Genomic DNA, 24,529 nt, shown 5'->3' on the forward strand with positions numbered 1-24,529 from the left:
GAACCACACCCTAAGCTGCCCACTTCACTAGTTGTCTCTTCCCCTAGAGAAGGAATCTGTTACTGTCGATGTAACTTCACCTGGACTACCAGTTAATCCTGTCATGCCCAAGAGGGGCAATCATACAAGTCATATCATGTTCCCAGAGCCTGCTGTTGAGATGGCACCCCCTGCGCCCGTATTGGCTCCAACCTTTTGAGCCCATCCCAGTGTCTGTGCCAGCTCCAGAGTCTGCGCTGGTCCAGGAGCCTCTAGAGTCCATCACTGCAGCCCAGGAGGGCATGTCAGAGTCGAGCCCAGTGCCTGTCCTTACAGCCCAGGAGGACACACCAGAGTCCAGCCCAATGGCTGTCTCCGAAGCCCTGGAGAGTGCTTCCAAGTCCGTATCGGAATCCATTCTTGCATCTCGGGATTATTTTCCCAAGGATGCACCCTCTCTGCCCATGTGGTCATGGCACCTGAGTTTGTCCCAAGGCACTTCACGCATCAAGAGTTGGCCCCAGAGGCCATAAAGGCTACTTCCAAGGTTCCTCCAGTAAAACAAGTCCACCTCCCTAGAAAGACCACCAACAAGATCCCTATCCCATCCACCCCTTTAGCTAGTCCTTTTGGATCCCATAAGCCAGAACCTCCCTGGTCCTCAAACTATTCCCCAGGATTATTTTCCTCCCTCCCAGTCCCACCCCTTAGGGTTCCTGGCTACCCTGGAGTTCCAAGCTTTGTTCGCAACCCACCCCCAGTTGGTACCTCCCTGTACTGTTTTACCCAGTGTGGACGCCTGAGGGTGTCCATTAGGGGGAGGGTACTGTCAGGATCCTGCCCTGACAGCCCTGTCCATCTCGTCTCTGTTCCATGTTTGTTTTGTGTCTGAGCACATGGTTCTGTCTTTGTTCGTGTCTGCCACGTGCTCCCCTTGTCCCACCTCCTTGTTACCCCTGGTCACGCCCCCTTGTTTAGCCCTTGTCTGCTTGATTTTCACCTGATCCTCATGTGTACTGTCCTATATATTGGGGTTTCTTTCCTTGTGTCTCTGCTGGTTAGTTTTTGGTGTTTACTGGTTTATTGGGCCAGAATTGATCCTTTTGATCTTGCTCAAGTTGTTTTTGATCTCTTGTCTAGTTAATCAATATCCTTGGTTACGTTTTGGCTTTTAGTTCTATCTATATCTTTTTTGATTGTGCACATCCTAATCTAGTTTTTTTTTTACCCTTTTGATTTAGGGTTTCATTTACTCAGTTTGAGAGTGCAGTTCCTCTTTGGATCTTGGCTTTTTGTTTAAAACTCTGATTTATTTCTTTGGATAGTGTTGTTTATTTTGCCTTTTTTTGTTTACACTTTATTTTCAATTGTATTTTTCATTTTGAGTCTAGTCTTGTTTTTGTGTATTGTCCTGTCTTGCCCCACTCAGATTTCCTGGCCACTGAATCCCACTGCCTGGAAGAAGCTCACCTCTCTCACGTCAAGTCTCTGGTCTTGTGAGTCTCTACCTGGCGACTAGTCTGGTGACATTGGAGTTTCACTTGAAGCTGCAGGTTTCCTGTGTCTACCTGGCCCTTCCTCTGGAGCTGCCTACTCTGTGCTTGGGCCCGTGGTCATCTTGGATTGTCTCAGTGGTCATCCCTCCTGCCCATGTTGTTGTCTGCCCTGCCCGTCTGTTTGAACTGTTTGACTGCAAATTCCCCAGCTGTTCCAGTCTTCGTCTTGTTAATAAAATACCCTTGTCTGCTCATTCTGCATTTGGGTCCCATTTCTTGCAGATCCCTGACAGTAGCCCATTTATTTTGGTTTTAATATTTTCGTTTAAAATTAGAATTTTCAAGCTTTATATTGCCTATATTTCTTTTTAAACCCACCGACTAAAAGATTAAGACACTACCTGACCCAGAATATCACCCAAAGTTTCTACAGCTTTTTCCTTAGCTATTTCAGAATCTGGAAAAGTTACTGGGGCTAACTTGATACTGCAGTCGGTAGAGTGATATGAATGTGTGTGACTTCTGCTGCCCAAATTTTGTCAGCTTGTGGGTCATTTGGTTTATTGAAAAACAATTGCACTGATTTGCATGTTTCTTGATGATGTGCTTTTTTTTTCCTGGTACTCACATGCACCTTGTTGTTTCACGTCGTATTCTCCACCATGTCCCACAGAAAAACTGCAAAAAGCTCTCTCTGCTTCGCCAACTACAGGTCTTAACCAAGAGTATGTTGCAGTCCATTCGCTATTAAAAGTGCATCTTCTCTTTTTCGTGGCCACACTGACCATGACTGCTTAACCTGACCGAACAGCGCACGTGCTCTCCAATTTGAGATCGTTGACAAATGTTGAGTAGGTGTTCGTGCACCAGTCAACAGTTTGATTGACGTACGACTCAGCCTATCCACTAATGCTTTTATTGCTCTCCTCTGAACCATTGGACATAAGTTAACAGTAGGCAGGGTCGAATGAAAAAGCGGTACAGATGCTCAATTTGCGTGAGGCGGGACAAAGGGTAAAATTGCTGTACAGTAGCCTACAAGTAAAGCGGGACAGGTGGTCACTATTCGCGTCAGTTATTCAGCCAATAATGTGTAGGCCAATGTATTTCAAAATTGTATCTAGTACTATATAAATTACAAAGCTTTAATTGGCATCTTTATTTCAAACAACCCGACAGACCGCAAACCAAATATCATAAAAAATATTTTTGGATGACTCGTGACCGCGGGTGACGGCAGTCACCCACTCATTTCGGATCAACCCTTGCATCACTGCAACCAACCACTCACCATCAAGTGCTGTCCCTCAGAACGCATCATCGACCGACTGCCAGCCAATTAGCGCCAGAGATTCCCTCTCCAGCAACTTCGTTACAAAAGGGAATGCATCCAAAGCCACAAAGGAGCATCCAAACACAAGTACACAATATCTCCTAATTCTGGCTGAACTGGTGCAAATCTTATTAAGAAAAAGATCTAAGATTAAAGTGCTAGTAGATTGATTCTCTCAGGTTGCGGTCAATAAATAGTGTCTGGCGTTAGACACTATTTATTGACCGCAACCTGAGAGACTCCATTCACTCCATTCTCCCTCCGTTAATAACATTACTTTTCTCTGTCACTGTTTGAATGAATGTTTGTGTGTTTTCGTTAGTTTAGTTTGTGTGTATTAGAGTAGTTCAATAAAGTCTTGTTTGATTTTGCATACCAGTGTCTTGGCAGTGTGCTTACAAGTTACTGCCTTAAACTGTAGATTCTGTTACCTTGCTCATAATCAGTTATCATAATTTCATGATATTATTACCGTAGGCCACGGGATAATACTTTGTCCAGAACTGATAAAAGATCCTGGAGTGTTTTCTTTAAAAATCTTAACTTCTTTGCAGCTGATGAAAGAAAGACATAAACATCTTGGATAATATGGGGGTGAGTAAATTATCAGTAACTTTTAATTCTTGAAGTGAACTAATCCTTTAATGTATTTATATACACTTACAGTGGATGTCTATTGGTAAATTGACAGCAGGTTTACTTGTTCATTTTTACAAACAGCACTGTAGGACTATGAAATATTGGACGATTCTGAGCTGTCACAACATTATTTTGTCAAGACAAATAAAATTATTTTCACTGTAATTGGCAAACAACCTTGAAACACACATAGGCCCATCTCAGACTGGTTAAAGAGGTTTTACCTTCAAGACCCGAACATATGGCAATCCATCAGGGCCCATGATGTGCTTCAGCCACTGGATGTGATGCCGATGATCGTTGAGGACTTTACATACAAACTCCACGTCACTCCCCTCCACTACTGTACGGTTAGCAGGCAACCCAGCCTGAAGAATTGACTTTTGTGGTGAACGCTCTGAATAAAACACACACACAGAAAAAATTTATAGGTACATTACATATAGGAAATTACCCAAGTTAACAAAAAAACAAATATATTTAAAAATATATATAAATATATACAACCCTGCACAGATTACCAAAAAAAAGGGACCAGTGGATGGAGTTTATTTTTACAGAGCATCAACGGAGTTGTGCAAGTGTTTGTGTTTGTTCCCTGCATTTCAAAGATGCTTGTTTTACAAACTAGGCCCAGTTTGACGCCGGATTTGCAGTCCCAACGAAAAAGGGTCACGATCGTGTGTTGGAACCGTAGGCGGTGAGTAAAACTGCTTCAAATATCTCTGTGTTGTTAACTTAGCTATCGGCGCGTAAGCAAATCAAGTAAACAACATCCGATGTTGTCATCAAACTGCACTTTCCACATGTACAGCTTAAAAAAAAAAAAAAAAAGACGACATAAATTGGAACTTAGTCATTTTCCAAAACCGCTAAGCAAATATATACAGTTTCAGTAAATACCACATAGAGACGTCGTTGCTGATGCTGCTCTTGTTAAATTACAGCCTCTGGATCTGATTCTGGATCATAAATATATGGCTGAATCTGACTGTTAGCCATGGTTTGTTTTGGATGTTTTTTTCCTCACGGTAATGTCACAGACGCTCTCAATGCAAAAGCCTACTCGCGCTCGTGATACTTTAGCTCCGCCCACGTCACGCCTCCAGGCGCTCGTGTTTTTCCGGGGAAAATCGGTACAGACTATCTTTCTCTTATAAATATAATAAAACTAAAGACTTTTTGGAGTTATGAAGGATGCAATACTACTCTATAGTTACTCAAGATTAACAGGATATTGAGTGAAAAGGAGCATTTCACCCCCCCCTCCCCCTTTCAGTCTAATGAACAAAAGTTCATCATGTATCACAAGATGGCTGTGCCTTATTAGACAAAATGTGCACCATTTCCTTTTATAATTCCTGCTTTAAAGGAAAATCCTAGCAATTTCTTGAAGAACTCATAATGTTATTGATATTTGCAGCTCTTTGAGTCAGAGTTTGGATAACACCTAGATTGACTAAGAGAGGAGGGCGACTCACGAAGCAGTTTCTGGTTACTTGATAGCTTGGTGTCCTCTGAGGAAGCCAATCCATCTGATCGAGAACAAACATTTAGGTCAAAATTCTGTTTGTGTGAACAATATGAAAATCAACCCAATTCATAATTTCTCACCTGTAACGTTGATATTGAAGTAATCTGTATGGTTGCTGTTGGGTCCCTGAGCAAAGCATGCATACAGACCAGAGTCGGCCAGCTCTACTGTCTCAATCTCCATCTGATGGTTGCGCAGGCGGGTGTGCTCTCCGTCAACCAGGGGAATGTGGTCCTTAGTCCAGGTCACTTCCTGTATCTCCTCTATAGCTTTACAGCTCAGCTCCAGTCTGTCCCCCGGATATAAAGTGTACGGCGTTGGCTCGACCAGAGCTAACGCTAAGAACATGGTGCAAGAAGTTAGTTATTTATCAGTTGTATTTTCGATGCTTCAAAAAATTCTAACTGACCCTCTGATGTCACATGGACTACTTTGAAGATGTTTTTCTTATCTTTCTGGACATGGACAGTATACTCTACACACAGTTTCAATGGAGGGACTGAGAGCTCTTGGACTAAATCTAAACTATCTTAAACTGTGTTCCAAAGATAAACGGAGATCTCACGGGTTTGGAACGACATAAGTGTGAGTTATTAATGACATAATTTTGAACTAACCCTTCAACTCATCTTCAACTGAGACATAATACAACAAAAGTACTTAAAAAACTGACTCTCATCTTGTGTGGCTGGTCTGCCCTTGGACTGAAGAGGTTCAGTTAGGAGTACTGAGATCAGCAGCAAAACGATCTTCATCATCATCATCATCATCATTAAAGATTCTTTCTGAATCCAGACTGAGAGGAACAAGAGAGAGCAAAACAGTAAAGAAGATTAAAAACAACTAGTGGTTAAAAACAGCATGAAAAATCTTGTGTAATGTGACATTTATGAATCAAAAAGAATATTCAGTTGGAAATAACTCATCGGGACATGAATGTAACCATCTGGATTTGACTAGATTGTGAAATATGATACTACTTCCCTAGTGAAAAAAAAATACTAAAATGTATTTCAAATAAATTTATTTTGTGATAAGTATAATATAAATACATTTACATATTTTTCTGCATGTGTACCTTTGGTGTACTAACTGTTATACTTACAGACTGCTAAATTGGAACATTTACTTTTGTGCTTAATGTACTTTAATTGTATGAAAGTAGTGCCGAGGTCCAACTAAAGATATAAGTATGTCTTATTTTGGATAAAGTGGAACTAATGCACGTGTACTGTACATCAGGTGTTACGGATCACTCGGGAAGCTGAGGAGTAACAGATAAAGATGTTTATTGGAACAGACACAAGCAGAGGAGCAGGTAGTGAGGGATGAGTGAATGGATGGATCTATGCAGGCTGGGTGAAGACGTCTTGGAGTGAAGGGGAATCACACACACGCACACTGGGGATCTGGGTCTTCGGAGAATCGCTGGAGAGTGGTAAGTAGAATAGGAGTTAGGAGTGGTAAGTAGAATAGGAGTGAGCACCTGCCACTTTGCCCTTTGGTGCCCAAAGTGCCCTTTTGTCAAAGCAAAATTTCCTCTAATTTTTTTTTTTTTGTCATAACGTTTCCTTTTGTGAATGCCTGTTCATGCCCAATCTAAATATTAGTAAAATTTTTAATAATAATTTAGCCGTCAATAAGATGACCAACATGATGACCTTTGACCTGACGACGACGACCTCCTCATCCGACCGGGACGATTCGTCACGCCGCACGCGCATTTTTTAATTGTCAGAGGATATTTTCATTACCGCGGAAGCTGGTAAGTGGTGTTTCATTCTCAGCGAAGTGATTTTGATATGTATTTACTTATTATTATTTTACAAGAATGACGTGATGTGAGAACATGCAGATATGTTGTTTATAATGCGGTGTGTAGCCTGTAGTGTAGAGTAACGTTAGCGTGCTGTTTGAGGGAGAAACGTTTCACAGGCATCGAGGGGCAGAGGCGTCATGCCCCTTCAAAGATTTCTGAGCCAAGTTGATTTTATATGCAGCTTCCAAACGACAAAAAAAAAAAAAAAAAAAAAAACAGCAGAATATTATTTTTTATATATTTGATATAATCACACTGTTGTGATTAGATCGTTCAGTGCACAGCATCAGCTGCTAAATTCAAATCTGTGTTCGCTGGCTGGCGCTGAGCCAGAGACGTTCGTACAACGCTTCATGATAACCAATCAACGGTTCTGTTGCGCGAATGCAATGGCCAATCGGATACGTGCTGAAGAGTCATCATGAAACGCTGTGTTTTTGTTCACTTGATTGCTGACTGAATTATTTAGCGAATTCTTTCTTCAGAGAGAGAGAGAGAGAGAGTAAAAACTAAAAACAATCCTGATGTGCATAAAAGTGCTTCAGTGATTGTAATGGTAGTTTTTGAGAGTGCCTGAACTCTGGCTAGACTGAATGTAAATGTTATTTGATAATATAAATGTTCTTTACTCTCTATAAAATGAAAGAGTTAAAATAAGTAACTTACAATATTGTTATTAAAATTTACATTAAATGCAAATTCAGTCGTATTAAAAATATTTTATGGCATGATATGGCACTTAAGTAAAAAGTCAGGGTTTTATGTGTAGTTAATAGATTACACTACCTTTCCATTTATTGATCAAATAACAATCTATAAAGGTGCAAAACGCGTTTACTTACACGTTTGAGAATCGAGATATTTCCTGATATATTAAGCATGTTTGGAATTGTTTTGAATAAAAAGGAAAAATAAATAAAACATAAGCCTATATAAGTAATACAGTGCTTTCATAGCATGACTCAGTTGTTTATTGTTTTGTATCAATATTTAAGGTGGACTTATTGATTAGGTGCAAGAGTAGTAGTGATGGTTAAAATAATAGATTGATAATTAAATAGTAGATTGTGCCTTGTTCCTAGATGGACAGAGACTGGAAAGTAATAGATCAGATGAGGAGATGGAGATAGAGGAAGAAAAAGAGGCAAATGTAGACTTTTTTACTTTTAAACTTAAAATTGTCTTTTCTAATCTTTTTCTTTTTCAAAACTGCATCACAGCATTTGCTGCCGTATCAATACATAATCATCCATATCGATACGCAAATCGGCAAGGAATGCATCACAATATATTGCTGTATTGATATTTTGAACCGCGCTTTTTAAAGCCTTGTTCCATGTGCCTCTTTTATACTTTGAGCACTTCCCCCTCCAAAGGTCTCTGCACGGCCCTGGGAGAGACAGAAGGATGGTGAGGTTTATGAAGGGAAACATGGAATGTGGGGTGAATCCGGTACTCAGGGGGTAGTTGGAGTTTGTATATGACCGGATTGATCTGCTGGATGATGGTGAATGGGCCAATGAATCTGGGACTGAGCTTGCAGCAGGGTAGGCACAGGCGGATGTCCCGTGTGGATGTCGTTCTCCATCTGCGCAGTGCCCATTGGAGTTGGTGATGTGCCCTTGTCCCAGACCCTTTCGCTCTCCCGGAACCAGTAGTCGATGGCGGGGACATTCGAGGGTTCACCTGACCAGGGGAATAGAGGTGGTTGGTAGCCGAGTACGCACTGGAAAGGAGTGAGTCCGGTGGTTGACGGAGGGAGCTTTGTGTGTACTCGGCCCACCCCATGAATTGATTCCAGGAGTTCTGGTGGCTTTGACAGAAGGTTCAGACGAAGCGTCCAATCTCCTGAACCTTCCTTTCTGTCTGCCCATTTGACTGAGGATGGTACCCGGAAGATAGGCTGATGGCCACATCTAGGAAGGAGTGGAAGGCCTTCCATACCCGGGAGATGAACTGGGGAACTCGATCCGATACGATATCTTCTGGGATGCCGAAATACCTGAAGACATGGTTAAATAGTAGTTCAGCCGTTTCCATGGCTGTGGGAAGGCCCTTTAAAGGAAGAAGACGACAGGATTTAGAAAATCTATCTACTATGACTAGAATACAGGTATTGTTATCTGAAGGCAGGAGATCCGTAATGAAATCCACCCCTAGGTGTGACCACGGGCGATTGGGAACGGGCAGAGGATGGAGCTTGCCTGATGGAAGATGGCGAGGGCTTTTGGATATGGCGCAGATGGTACATCCATTCACGTACCTCCTGACATCCGAGGCCATGTTGGGCTACCAGAAGCATTCCTTCAGCAACGAGAGGGTTTCATTGACCCCTGGGTGACCAGTGCAAAGTGATGTATGAGTGGAGTCCGCCGTGTAATGGGGATATATTGGTGTCCCGGTGGGCAACCCGGCGGGATGTTGGTAGTTGCCTCAGTCGGAGGAAGAGTCTCAGAGGACCAGGTAATTCAGGAATAATGGTTTTCGGAGTATCAGGCTTTTCTTCGAGGGTGTTGCATCTGGAGAGGGCATCGGCCTTTACGTTTTTCACCCCTGGGCGGTACGAGATGGTGAATTGGAAGCGGGTGAAGAATAACGCCCAACAGGCTTTTCTAGGGTTGAATATTTTGGCTACTCGAACAACCTCTAGGTTCTTATCAGTGAGGACCTGAAAGGGGTGTCTGGCTCCCTCTAGCCAGTGCCTCCATTCCTCCAAAGCTAGTTTGATGTCCAACAGCTCCCGAGTGCCTATGTCTTAGTTAACATCCGCCGGGTTGAGTTTCCGGGAGAAGAAGGCACATGGATGGAGGCGGCTGGGATTCCCCTGCTGCAAAGACAGGACCGCTCCCACTCCAGTAGTTGAGGCATCAACTTCCACTACGAAGGGTCAATTGGGATGGACCAGGAGTGGGGCGGTCGTAAAGGCCTTCTTCAGGGTTTGGAAGGCTTCAGTGGTGGCAGAAGTCCAGGAGAGGGACTTAGGTTTATTGCGAAGGAGACTGGTGAGATGACTGGTGATGGTCCTGAAGTTACGTATAAACCGCCTGTAGAAGTTGGCAAAGCCTAGGAATCGCTATAACTCCTTGATGGTGGTTGGAGTGGGCCAATCCCTGAGGGCGTTAACCTTCCCCTCGTCCATCCGGATGCCACTGCTACTGATGTTATAGCCAAGGAACTGCACTGAGGGCTGATGGAAGGAGCTTTTTTCGGCCTTGAGGTAGAGCTGGTAGGCCCTCAGTTGTTGCAGGACCTCCACAACATGACGTTGATGTTCTGCCAGGCTCCAGGAGTAGATGAGGATGTCATCGATATAGACTAAGACGAACTTATGGAGGAACTCCCGGAGCACCTCGTGGATGAAATCCTGGAATACGGAGGGGGCGTTAACAAGTCCATACGGCATTACACAATATTCGTAGTGGCAGTCTTCCACTCATCCCCCTCACTTATCCGGATGAGGTTGTAGGTGCTGCGGAGGTCCAACTTGGTGAACACAGTGGCACCACAGAGATGTTCCAAAGCAGCGGGGACGAGGGGAAGTGGATATCTGAACTTTACAGTAATGTTATTGAGAGCCCGGTAATCTATACATGGTCTCAAACCTCCGTCCTTCTTCTCCACAAAGAAGAAGCTCGATGCAGCGGGGGAGGTTGATGGACGAATATAACCCTGGGCCAGCGCCTCCTTGATGAAATCCTCCATGGCCTTCTCCTCAGGAATGGATAGGGGATATATCCTTCCCTTTGGCCCTGGTTCACCCGGCAGCAGATCTATTGCACAGTCCCACGGCCAGTGTGGAGGCAGCTTGGAGGCCCGTTTGGGGCAGAAGATGTCACTGAAGGGGGCATAGTAGTGAGGGATTGCGATGGACTGGTTTTCCATTGGGCTTTCAATGAATGTGGAATAGAGTGGAAGAGGTTCAGGGGAAGGTGTGACTGGAACTGGACAACCGGAGAAACATGACTTGAAACAGGCCTCGTCCCACTTCAGGATCTCACCTGTTTTCCAGGAAATTACGGGGTTGTGCTGCTCCAGCCACGGACGCACTAGAATCACATCAGCGGTGGATTCCTCCAGAACCAGCAGATGGATTTCCTCGTGGTGGAGTAGTCCGGTTTGGAGGGATATGGGACCCACACTTTGGCGCATGCACCTCCTGCTTAGCGGCTTGCCGGTGATAGTGTGGACCTGGTAGGCGGACGGCGTTGCTGTAGTAGGGAGCTTGAGCTGACGGCAGAGGGCGCCGGAGATGAAGTTGCCGGCTGACCCAGAATCGAGGAGGGTGGAAACTGGAAGAGACATGTCAGCGGCAGTAAGTGTCACAACAGTGGTGAGTGGTTTCATTTGGTATCTCGAAGAGAGAATGGCACTCACCATGGGACGAGGAGGACGGACGGGCCATACAGCAATGGCATGCCCCGGGGGTGCACAGTAGAGGCACAGATTCTGGGCCAGCCGTCTTTGTCGCTCCGCCATAGTAAGGCGATAGGAGTCAAGAATCATGGGTTCGCTGGCTGGTTCTGGGGAGCTGACGGGAGCTGACGGCCTCTGGTCGGCAGAGTGGTGTGGAGGAATGTGCTTGGCCCTGGCGCTCTTCTAAGCACGACTGCATACGAGTGGAGAAGCAGATGGACAGCTGGATGTATCCTTCAAGCCCGATGGTGTCCTCGTATGCAGCGAGATGCAACAGCACTCGAGGTTCTAATCCCTGATGATAGGTAGAAGGCAAAGCCTGTTTGTTCCATCCACATCCTAGATAACTAGGTTATTTTGCGTCCATATAGAATCTGCCCACAGCAATGCTTTACCTTGCAGCTGGGAAATAACAAAGGCTACCTTCGATCGCTCAGTGGGGTATAAGTGCGGTTGCATCTCCAGGACCAGCGAACATTGTAGGAGGAATCCGCTGCATTCCTCCGCCGAACCAGAGTAGGGCGCCGGCCTGGCCATGGGACTGGTGTGAACGGAAGGTGAGGAAGGACCTGATTGGCCAATTTCATAGTGACGTTAGGTTTAGGGGTGGGTAAGGGGGGTCATTTTGCTTGCATGATATAGAAAAACCCAGCAGTTTGAAAACACCCACAAGGTGATAAACGCTCACTTTTGCTCTGCAGAGACCTAAGTCTCATATATTATTGTCTGTCACAGTGTTGCCAAGTCCGTGGTTTTCCCGTGGAATTGGGATAGCTACTTTTTCATTATGTTGCAGGATACTTTTGATGTCTGCTCTGTAGCCGCACTGGGTTGTACATAATTATTAACTCAAATGATATATAGGGAATTTGAATACTTAATCAGGAATATGATTAATACATATATCTCATATGACAGTTGCATTAAAAATTATTGAAGATGAAAAATAGCTCAATTGCATATCAATAACTCATTACAGGGCACTGTAATTTACTCATTAATATGTCAATATTCCATTATTCATATCAATTACAGTGATATCTTTTACTGTAAATTACTGCAAATCAAACAGTGGTTTGTCCAGCAAACGGCCATAGGATTAACTTATCAACTTTCAATAAAGTTATCACTTCTTATAATTCAAGGAAAATATTCTCTGGTCATGAAAACATTATGCTATCATTATGAAATTTAGTTACTCAAAGTAAACAGCGTGTAGCTAGATCAGACATTTCATTGACTCGTAATGTGAGCGGTTCAGAGGCAATCATGAATATATATTGGGTTTTAATAATTGAACTAATAATACATCAAACTACAAATCACACAGAGTAAATACGTGTATGACAATACAGACAGTAAACTTTGTACAAGACATAACGGAATCCAAATAAGAGAGAGGGAGAGAGAGAGAGAGAGAGAGAATGAATGAGAGAGAAAGGACGAGAGAGAGAGATGAGAGAGAGAGAGAGAGAGCGTGATCACAGACTAAGCTCAGTTATGCAAACTCACAGACAGTAAACCTTGAAAGACAACAATGAATCAAATCATAGCCAAACTTTAAGCAGCATTTAAATCTCCATAGAGAATGATACTTGCATGGGTCCAGCGTGCGTGAGCATGGTCTTTTGAAACCAGCGTGCATGTGCTGGAGCCCCGTGAGCGTGGTTGTTGTGGCTAGGCGTGTTCTATCGTGTGTTCCGGGGCTGCTGCGTAATCGCTCGGTATTTGAAAGGTCCAACAAAGCAATGTTTCAGAATTCGTCTTCCTCGTGTGAAGAGGCGAATAGGCGAATAAACTTAGTAAAGAAAAGAAACAAAAACAACGGAAATGAAAGCTCCCGAAGGAGCCATGAGAACGGCTGTCTTCTCAGCCGCCTTGCTGACAGGGACGGCGATAGGAGAGCGGTGATAGGAGAGCGGCAATAGGAGAGCGGCCCGAGGCCGCGCAGAGGGACGAGCAGAAGTCAGAGAAAAAGGGCAAGAGAGCAAGGAACTTCCTGGGTCAGCTCTTATGGCTTGAGATGGTTCACGCCTCTGTTCGCGTGAACAACCAATGAATGTCCGCGATCTGAAGCGGGAAAAAGTTCCTTTGTCTCTGTGGAAACACCCACCCTAATAAATTAGGGCTTATCAGATTTCAACAGTTCGTAATTACAGATTAATACATTTTTCATTGATTTACTTTATATAAGCGAGTCCGTCAAAGCATGATGACTAAACAGATACCAAAAAGTACATTTTACTATTCTCTTTTCTAAGAGTTAGCTGTCCTGTTTCCCAGTGGGATAATAAAGTTTTAGGAGCTGGTCAGGGGTAGGGTTACAGAATCATGATTCTTATTTGAGAACATTAAAATTAGGATAAACATTTCCAAAGTATAAGCTAGCAACTTATACTCTTCACATAACAAGGATTAACCATTTTATGCAACGCACAAACATATTCAAAATACATAATATTCAGGACTTTATTATTAAGAAAAGTGTGTGTGTGTGTGTGTGTGTGTGTGTGTGTGTGTGTGTGTGTGTGTGTGTGTTTAGGAATGTGGGGGGTTTCGTTTCTCCTTTGAGGCTCGCACGGGTATCGTAAATTATTTAAATCCAGCCAGGCTGGCGCTATGCCAGGCATTTAGTTTAGAAAGGTTTCATTTTATATGCCTGAATTCAACCCATGAATCGATGACCTGCATATCTGTTACAGCTCCATGAGTTGAAGCGACCCCAATAATGTTATTTTAGCACCCGGAATGCGATTTTTACCAGGGGACCCTTCGAAACGTGGTTAGTTTGGGCTAGTCTTGTTGTGGACACCTTTCCGTCAAGCAGGTAACATTATTATTACTAACAAAGCGGACTCATCGAAAAATACATTGGCGTCATGTATTAAAGAGAAAAGAATAACTTCATCCGATGTTTAAGTTAATTAAATAGCCGATGGAGTTCCTCAATTATTTGTGTGTGTGTGTGTGTGTGTAGGTGACGTAAAAGAGCAAATCAGGCCTTTGGACTGTGCGAGACTGTTTCCTTAAATATTAAAGCCGGCCCGAGGGGCATAAAAAAGTCGGAGGCCGCCCTGGCCGAGCTGAAAGGCAGGGCTCTACTCTGCCATATGGAAACGCTGACCCTGGAGGAGGGGGATCTATCAAAACTAGGTTTTGGCCTGATAGAAAGTTTTGTGGGCTTGGTAGAACCGTGTAAAGATGATGTATTGCCGGGCCAGTTATTTGTAGCCCGATCATTGAATGTGGTAATAAATGGTAGAGTTATGGAATAAACCTTCCTCCAGTTTTGGTGACGCTTTTTCAGCGTTGTCGGTTAGGTCAGATTCCTGATGTTGAGTTGTATCAATCAAAGTCGCTGGGAAATGTAGAGTTAAGACCATTGGATAATGAAACTGTGGAGATGGTGGTGAGACAGAATAGTGTGCAGGATGCAAGACAAGAACATTTGCCCTGGCATGTGGCTATTTCTTTAGATCCACTGCCATTTAGTTCCTAACAACAGGAAATGATTTCTGATTTGTTATTCAAGCATCAGAAGGTTTTCCCAGAAAATGATGTATGATTATCCTTGAACAGTCCATTTCAGTAAAGAAACCCAACACCGCATTCCACAGTTCAGAACGACTCCCCATCGAACCATTAGTGTGTCATAAAACACATTCATGGTGCTAAGATGGCTGAAGGAGATGTCAGCCCCCTTTTCCTTCTCATGTCTGTCTAATCTCATACCAGCAGACTTCAGGACAGCAGGAAAAGATTTATCTTTGTTCCCCAAACTTAAGACCAAATGACCAGGAACCCTGTGGTGACCCCAATGCATAAATCCCCAGCCTTATCAGGAATCAGGAAGGATGCTAAGGCATTCCTTTGGCCCAGGATCACCAAAAAACCAGGGAACACCTCCTTGCTGCAGCTGTAAATTCCAGAGACTTTGTCTCCACATTGAAATTTAACCCACTTGTGGTTTAATACAAACAACAGTTCAAAATTGCTTCCAATAATCTGAATTGATTACAAGAATTTACCTCACACATTACTTAAGTATAATGTATGTTTTATATAACTTTTTGGATGATATAATTGTTTTTTCCTCCTTCTTTGAGGACCACATTAGCCATCTAGATTTGGTTTTCAGCTGCCTGGGGGACTTTGGCCTAAAGGTCAAACTCAGTTAGTGTTCCCTTTTCCAGAGTCAAGTTCATTATTTTGGCCATGTGATAGCAGAAGGAGGGGTGTCACCAGACCCAGAGAAATTGGGGGCAGTGGAGGCCCTTTGCAACCCCTCAAAATATTACTCAGTTGCATGCTTTTTTGGACCTAGCAGGGTATTATAGGTGTTTTATAAAAGACTTTGCCAAGACTGCAGCACCACTGAACTCTATGTTGTGGGGGACAACAAAGCGACGTACTCAACTAGCCACAGGATTTTCTTACAAGTATATTACTAGAAAACTGATATTTTTATACTTTTACATAAAGTATACTTAAAAATATACTTGAACTTTACTTAAGTATACTTTTTTTTAAGGGCTGCCCTTAGAAGAGAAATGTGTGGAGGTCACATCTTCTGATTCTAACGTCAATCCTGTGAACAGTAACTGCTGTATGTACCATTGGGACTGTCTTACAGGGCCACTAGCACCCAAACAAACGGATGGAGGAGCAACCTCCCATATGGACATTGCTGAAGAGCCATTACAGACTGCATTGAGGGAAGGCCCCTCTACCCAACCTGTTTCACAGACTGAGTATTTGAGATGGTCTACATGGGCCACAAAGGGCCTGTTGCCTCTACGTTACAGGATGTGAGGTATTTGGGAATGTGTGGACACATTAGGCTTGTTTGAGATGCGCCTCGCCTGAAATGTAGGCGAAGTGGATGTAATCGAAATACCACTGTTTTTTCATCATGTGCAGATCACATCCATAGTATTTTTTCCAAACTATGCAAGTCAAAGCTGTTTTGTAGCAAATATTTTATTAAATAAACGTATGTCCTAATTCTTAACTTGACTAGGTGTGTTTTGTTTTTGTTTAGTTCGCATGTAAATATAAATAAATAAATGGGTAATCTAATTCGTATAATAAAAAGAGAAAATGTATCAGTTGACATTGTCAGCCAATGAGCATGAGGCTGTCTTGTCAGTCAGTCGTTTCCCATCATGCTTTTGATCAGCGCAGTCGGTGGAGAGCATAGACAGTAAAAGAAATGGACACAGCGACCCCATTGGATTCAACGGAGACAAGTGAAGACTGCGCAGACTCAAACTTAGCTTGATGACGTACATGTCACGTGAGCAACCTGTCTGACAATTTTAAGTCTTCTAATCGCTGTGCCAAGAACAATCTGAATCACCCACTGAATCTTGCAGACATTGTTGAATAATTTTGTCCCGTTGCTTTTATGGACTCTCTATGAGAGGCCCCCCCCGAGCCTCATAAACAGTAAAAGATTGCCTGCGAGCTTCTCCTCCTGTCCATATGGTATTTTCTCTACTACGCAATAGAGAGTTGCAGGTTATGTGGCAATCGTTAGCCTATTTTTACAAAAAGTGCTTCTACGGGGCCATAACGTAAGATACAAGGTAATGGGGCCTTTTATAAATTTTCATGTTTCTTTAGAAATAATGAATGGACAAATGGAGTATTTTTATGCCTCAGATGTATAGTTATTCGCTGTCAAAGTGACGCCAAAATGAATGGGAGTCAATGGAATGCTAACAGCAGGTCACCTGTCTGCCATTTTCGAATGATTCCAAAGACATTGATTGACACTAATTAGCATGCTCAAATGTGTTTGATTAGGGTTAGCGCTAAACTCTGCAGGAAAGTGGATCTCGAGGTCCAGATTTGAGGATCCCTGTCCTAAACGCACCACAACATATTCGAAGTGCCTTGGCCTGTATACTCTATCTCAGGGATCCTCAAATCTGGACCTTGACATCCACTTTCTTGCAGAGTTTAGCTCTAACCCTAATCAAACACACCTGAGCATGCTAATCAATGCCAATTAATTTCTTTGGGATCATTAGAGAATCCCAGACAGGTGACTTTGATCAGGGTTGGAGCTGCAGTGCATTGGACCTCCAGGGCAAGATTTGAGGACGGGGGCTCTATCTAGTTCTTGCATTAAGGTTTTAGTTGTTGAACTATAAACGATGCTTCCATAATCAAAAACAGAATGAATCAGTGCAGTATAAATCCTTTTCAGGGAACGTCAGCATGACATCAGAGCAAGGCGGACGTAACTTGGACACTTTTCTAACCAGCATGCATCTCGCGGTGCTTGCAGATTTTGCTCATCTCAAACAAGCCTATTTTGAGTAGGGGAGGTGGATGTAAGCACTTTAGACAAGGGGAGGGGTGACAGTGGTGGTGCCCGTAGTATCTGCCTTGTGTCTCATTAGGGGAAAAAGACAAACACCTGTGCTGTATTTCTAAGGGAATCAATAAATGTATGAGTATGAGGTCTGTTGTTAGAGGGGAATTTTGTATGAGAGTGCTGCTGAACTTTTTGCCGAGGCTACCGTGCCGAGACGTGGTTCGATGTTTTTCTGCGTCGTGTGCGAAGCGATTGGGAGGGATAGTTTAGTCTTGGGTTTCAACTAAAGTTCGGCGGATGCTGGTTGTTTTCTCGAATGCTGTATCCCATGTCCGGTAGCGGGTAAGAAGACAAGCAGCCCATTATCTGCCTTTATGCTTATTAAATTATGTGTATATGAAGTGTCGTATTTGCCAGGGAGTCCTGGTTTAATGTGTGGTTTAACTAATTGTTACGGGTCCCCCGACACTCTTAGCCTGTGTGTGTGTGTGCCTAGGGCAGGTTATCTTTCATGCGCCACTGTTTTATTGATAACGGCTAAGTAGCCAGCCAAAGGGGTTTTGGCACATATTGACTGATCTTTTGGTGTGTATTGAAGTGTTTGATTTAAGTGATGCACTTATGGATTTTTGTATCTTTGGGTGTTTGCTGTGTAATGAAATGCATGGATAATTGGTGGCACATTAACTTTTAATTACATTTTAAAGTGTTGAAATCCTCTGCTGAATTCTGCTTGTTGATTGTTTACTTCAGGTAACTTGTGATTGGTCAAATGCAATATTTACTCTGTGACACCCATCTTAACCTGCTGCTTTGTCCTTTTGAGGTTTTAATGAATTGTTCATTATAAAAGAATAAAAGCCATATTTGTATTCATTGAGGTTTTTGTGCTTGAGTCTCCTTGCCTACAGAGGCCCAAATAAAGTTCCTCCAGTTACGAACCTGTTGGTCTTTCTCCACTCCTTTTTAATTAGAGCGTTCCATTGATTGGCTTACTCTAGATTACAAGGAAAAGTATATTGTTGAGTGACTGCAGTCACAGACTTGTACGTCTTTATTCCAAGATGCGCCCATACACACTGAATGCCCCTCTGACCGAGCGCTAATGCAGAAATGCTCAAAATAAAACGTGAATTGAGAGGACAGAAAATCACTCTCGCATTTTCATTCAGTGACAAATTACAATTGTTTCCAGATGTCTGACTTGCCTTGCTGTGCTTTTGTCAAGTAAACTGCAGCTTTAGTTTTCTTTTTGACGTGTTTACTACATTTCTACTACACACCACTGTTCCCCACAGGCCTCCCGTGAAATGTTTTGACCGGCCATTTATTTTATTTTTTTCCTTTCCTCATAGTGTATGGAGTCTCAGTATGATATGAGTTGTCTATTCCTTGCATTTAAGTGATAAGGAAAAATATGCTTTGTCTTCTCTGTCAGACATCACGTTTCACCTTCGGTTAAATGCACTGTATCACCTATGCATTTATTCACTTCCCAAACCACCACCAGAAAACCTTGACAATGTCATGAAGGAGTAGTTTGAATTATCACACATGCATTAGAAGACTTCCCGGCAAACTCTTCACAACAAAACTTTTCACAACATTGTATTTTGGTAGCAACTGGCTAATGTTCCAGCACAACATTTTAAAATCATAAATATCACATTTGTTAATACAAAACAAAGCCAGAAAACATCTATAATTGTTTATGTTTGAGTTGTATTTTAGGGCAGTTCATGAAGACAAGGAAACAGGAGAGGTGCTGTTAAAACCTGAACCGAAGTCATTTCCAGTTCCACCAACCAGAGACTTCTCTTTGCCTGAATATGGATGGCTAATTTATGTGTTATTAATTTATTTAATTTATGTGTTCTCTTCAGAATTATAGATCTATGCAGATATTACTCGGGGACAAGAACACTTGTTGCTAGAAAAGAGTATGTAGCCTAATGAATGTTAATTGCCACTTTAATTAAAAATACAAATGAATTCAACGTTTTTCAAAACACAACATCCAAACAGGGTGAAAACATTTGCCTTAAAACGGCAAACAACTGTTTGGAGCTTAGTTTATGTTTTTGAGTTTCATTACATGTCTTTAATTTGCTATTACACATTTAAGACCATTAGTGCATAATTGTCCATTATTGGTTGTATATCTTCGAATGGATAGTAGCTACACCAGGATATTTTTTTCATCATTATTTACACATTTCTTTTTATCCATCATTATAAACATTTTAATCAATAGAAGTGAATGGTGACAAATGCTAACATCTACCTTTTTTTGTTAAAGGGGGGGGGGGGGGGGTGAAATGCTATTTCATGCATACTGAGTTTTTTACACTGTTAAAGAGTTGGATTCCCATGCTAAACATGGACAAAGTTTCAAAAATTAAGTTGTACGTTTGAAGGAGTATTTTTGTTCCCAAAATACTCCTTCCGGTTTGTCACAAGTTTCCAAGAGGGTCTGGCTGCAGACATATGGGCGAGTGGAGCTCCACTCAAGAGCGGAAATACGTCACCTCCACTAGCGACGCCGCCGCCATGTTGGACCGGGCCATACTTTCCGTGGAATTACGTCGCCTCCACTAATGATGCGGCCGCCATGTTGGACCGGGCAACACTTTCCGTAGAATTACGTCACCTCCATGGCGGCGAGTGGAGCTCCATTCAAGAGCGAAAATACGTCAACTCCACCAAACTTTCGTTTTATATTATTACTTGTTATATACATGTATAAGGGGTGCTTTGCAAGTTATGTCACCTCTTTGTACGTAATGTTAATATGTTCTGTACTTTTATCGTTGTTACTTTTACCTAGTAGAAATAATAAAAATAATAATATACTAATCTTTCACGGTTTATGACACGACAGCAATTTTTTTTTTATTTCCCCTCAGCAATTTGCACTACCGACATCCACAATCCATATTTTTAGGGCTTCTGCCTTTTGTTCATGTTTGTTTTACCAATGTACAACTGACAATGTAACATTCCATACATTTTAGAAAGTTAACCCTATGTTTGTAATATTTAGCAGTGAAAAAATAATGAAATATTAAATAAATTATTAAAATAATACCTCAACCAGAATTTGTGTGTTGAATTTTGTATTTTAATCGAAATAATAACATATACAAAATAACCACAGTAACATAATGAAGAATAACTTCCACAATTTAGAAGTTTTAATGGTTTTTGAGTAATAATAATAATAATTAACACATCTTACACTACACTAAAAACAAATTAACTGCAAGTGACCATAATTGTTAAAGTAAAAACACAATGTGTGCGCACGCACGCACACTTTACTCTTCAAGACCTCCATCGTCTGTGAAGCAATCCCAGCTACAGTAGCCAGGGTGATCATTTGAGGAGTAAAACCCCAAAAGCACTCCCTGTTGTCCATTTTCCTGGTGACCAGCCCCACAGTCTTTGTGAAGCTGGCTGCGCTGTAGGTGACTGCACCTAGAGATGATGTAAGGCTTTCTGTACTTTAGATAGTGATAGTGTTTCTTTAAATATCTTCACTGCACCGGTTAAGTATCATTTTCATGTTTCAGTCAAGTTTCATGTTAGGGAAATGGAAGAGATTGAGATTACTTAGCCTAATTATTATAGCCACAAAAACAAGAGGGTCAACCACACTTACTGAAGTCACCATCAAGCCAGTTGAGTGTGGCTCCTGTTAAATATGCTCCTGACTGACAGTGTTGTTAAATCTCTGGCATGAACAATTACGTCAGATGGGTCAAGTTTAATTACAATACTGACATTTCATTATCATTAAAGTTAAAGCAATTTACTTGTTGCTGAAGGTGCCTGGTCCACCACAGTTGTGCTTTGTTGTTCTGATGCATCTGATTGCTGGGCTGGGGACACAAAGAAGACATGAGCACAGCAAAACTGGAACAAAACTATGTCTGTGTACTGACTTTGTAAATTCAACACAGAATAGTACTGCATCATTCTCCTATGACAGTCCCAAAGCAGACAAGGTGATGGTGCTCAGAAGTTCCAGTCTCTATTTGTGGAGGTGTTATCAAGGATGGATAACACTTGATATACATTTGATCTGAAACAAAAAAAAAAGTCAAACAATAGAATAACAGAACAACAAAATAGAGAAAAATATGTACATGTTAATGTCACATGTAAAAAGACTTTGACTTCTAGGGTGGCAACATAAATTTAAAATGTAAACAGTGCTGCATCTTCCATGCCAATCCTATCCCTGGAAGTGAATGAAAAATTAAATATGAAAACAACCACCTCATATGACCTTTTTAACATTATAAAACAAATGCTAAAGGCATACACATACAAAACAATCGTGTCCTTTCATTATTTACTACATTATTTTACCACAAGCCACCAAAAACTAAGTTACACCTATGCTATCCATCATGTACTGAAGGTAAAAATTTAAAGAGCAAACAATTAACAAATAAGTTTTTCAGAAATGTATTATCCAAACTGTACTTCCCCAGTCAACTGAAAAGAAAGTATGTTCTTCAAGAATTTAGTGAAGAAGAGGCAAAGAAAATAAGGAAGTGTTATTTTACTTATCCAGTTTTCCTAAAGCCAAAGAAGTAACATTTAAAATCCTAAAGGACATTTATCCATCTAATAACTTCCTACAAGAAAGATTTAATTGGGAGAACAAGTCATGCAGGTTCTGTGAGAAAGATATTGAAACTGTAGATCATATGTTTTTCCAATGTGAATCTGTACAGACTTTTTGGCTGGAATTTCAAAACTGACTTCATTTCAAACAGATATCAATACACCCTTTGACTGTGATCTCAGTTAAGGTTGGAGTATTGTTGAAGGAAAAGATCCTAGACTTTTTGATAAATAACTTAATTACTTTGTGCAAATACTAGATTCATAGATGTACATTTTTTAAAGGTTAAACCTCACTTCAGCGGATGGAAGAATGAACTAAAGATATTTGCAAAGTCTCTTCATTACAGGATTGACATTGACATTGCTCGCGATATAAATCTATAAATCCATAGTGTTTATTAATCATTTTGTGAGTAATTTCACGTAAGCCCTGTGCGTTTTTATTACACTGCACGTTACAACAGCGTCAGTTCACCATTTTAGCGATGTAGAGATAAAATTACCTGATTTTAAGTTTGAAGTACTCCCGGCGACGCCATCTTGATGTTTTCAAGTGGAGGTGACGTACTTCCGGTTTGAGAGTGGAGCTCCACTCGCCCATGGTCTGCAGCCAGACCCTTCTCCAAGTTTCGGAAAGTTTTTTTCGAGAATGGCTCTGTGTGACGTTAGATGGAGCGGAATTTCCTTATATGGGTCCGAAGGCACTTCTGCCAGAAGAGCGCGCACTCCCGTATAGCGAGGCTGAACACACATTTCACTGATCAGAGCTATTCACTGATCAGAGCGAGAGCGTCGCAAAAAGTCACAAAAGAAGTGTGTTTTTGGTTTCCAGGGCAAGACAACCCTGCACAGATTACCAAAAAAAAAACATAATTAAGGGACCAGTGGATGGAGTTTATTTTTACAGAGCAAAAATAATCCCTAAATTTCGAAGATGCTTGTTTTACAAACAAAGCCCAGTTTGACAACGGATTTGCGTCTCGTTTATTTCTTAAGGATGATGCAATCCCAACGAAAACCGCAGGCGGTGAGTAAAACTGCTCAAATATCTCTGCCTCCTTGTTAGTGTGTCCGCCTCCCATGCCGAAGACCTGGGTTCGAGCCCCGCTGCTGCTGCTCTTGTTCAGTTAATAAACGCCTGAATAAATAAACGGCTGAATCTGACTGTAAGCCATGGTTTGTTTTGGATGATGGCTTTTCCCTCATGGTAATGTCACAGCTTCCAAACGCTCTCAATGCAAAAGCCAACTGGCGCTCGTGATTCTTTAGCTCCGCCCACACGTCACGCCTCCAGCCAGTCGTGTTTTTCCGGGAAAAATCGGTACAGACTATCTTTCTCTTAGGAATATAATAAAACTAAAGACTTTTTGGAGTTATGAAGGATGCAGTACTACTCTATAGGTACTCAAGATTAACAGGAGATTGAGTGAAAACGAGCATTCCCCCCCCCCCTTTAAAGGCACATATGTGAGTATTTATTTCTTTGTGAACTACCTCATTATATCCATTTTTATTTGTTGTATATGACACCATTAGTTTACAAAATGTGTCTGTCAAATGATTTCTATATAGAAATATGCTTATTTAAACGAATAATTAGGTCTGTGCGCAACCCACATAACAGCCTATCTGAAAATAAAGTTCTGTAGCTTTAAGCGTTTTTTTTTTTTTTTCCCCCAAAATGATTTTCCATGAAACACTGTAAGTAGGACATCTTTTGGTTCTCCTAATTCAGACAAACAAATACAAATAGTAGAGAATGAAACTAATCCTAGGCACTGTGTCAGGCAATGAGTGAACAAGAACAGAAAAGAAAAACATAACAATATGCGGATTACTGCGTATCGTGCTTCTTTTTTCATAATGTTAGGATGTTATTAAAACTCTTTAAAACACTTCAAAAACCTGTTACGAGTCAATTTACTCACATTTTCCTAGTTCTATCCTTCCATACAGTCACTGGACTTTTCTCTCGCTATTAAAAGATAAAACCTTTTGGTTTTGGTCATGAAACCACTGGGATTTGACTCAGTTGTTCTTTCGACTCGACTGAAAATCAGTTAAATTACTGACCGGAGGCTCGCGAGAAGATTGTATGACTCACTCCACCCTCACCAAATTCCTACCGAGTTTACTGTTTTTTCTGGAAATTACACCCACTGAGCTTTACGGGAAACATTTGAAGACATGCCAGTAAAAGATGTCTTATGAATTAGAAGTAAAACTGTACAAATACAGCAAATAAACAATCAGATTAATTATATGCATATAAGTAATTCTGAAACCTATCTAAAGATGACCTTTATGATACAAAACATCTGTATATCAGATATTCTAAATGTTTTGGTCAATT

The 24,529-nt window shown here is 41.6% G+C and overlaps 1 protein-coding gene and 1 long non-coding RNA gene across 4 annotated transcripts in view; both read right to left on the bottom strand.

Annotated features, from left to right (window-relative positions):
• The window catches only part of LOC128018282 (fibroblast growth factor receptor 1-A), an 88,987-nt gene that overhangs the window by 15,086 nt on the left and 49,372 nt on the right, over positions 1 to 24,529 (bottom strand). The gene's annotated exons all lie outside the window — the stretch shown is intronic.
• LOC128018284 (uncharacterized) lies at positions 20,410 to 23,991 on the bottom strand. The gene is made up of 3 exons (XR_008184803.1): positions 22,680 to 23,991; positions 21,509 to 21,622; positions 20,410 to 21,419 (listed from the first exon to the last, which is right to left on the bottom strand). It is a non-coding gene; the product is annotated as an uncharacterized LOC128018284 (long non-coding RNA).

The sequence above is a fragment of the Carassius gibelio genome, chromosome A8 (assembly GCF_023724105.1).
Source record: "Carassius gibelio isolate Cgi1373 ecotype wild population from Czech Republic chromosome A8, carGib1.2-hapl.c, whole genome shotgun sequence".
Classification (NCBI taxonomy): Eukaryota; Metazoa; Chordata; class Actinopteri; order Cypriniformes; family Cyprinidae; genus Carassius; species Carassius gibelio.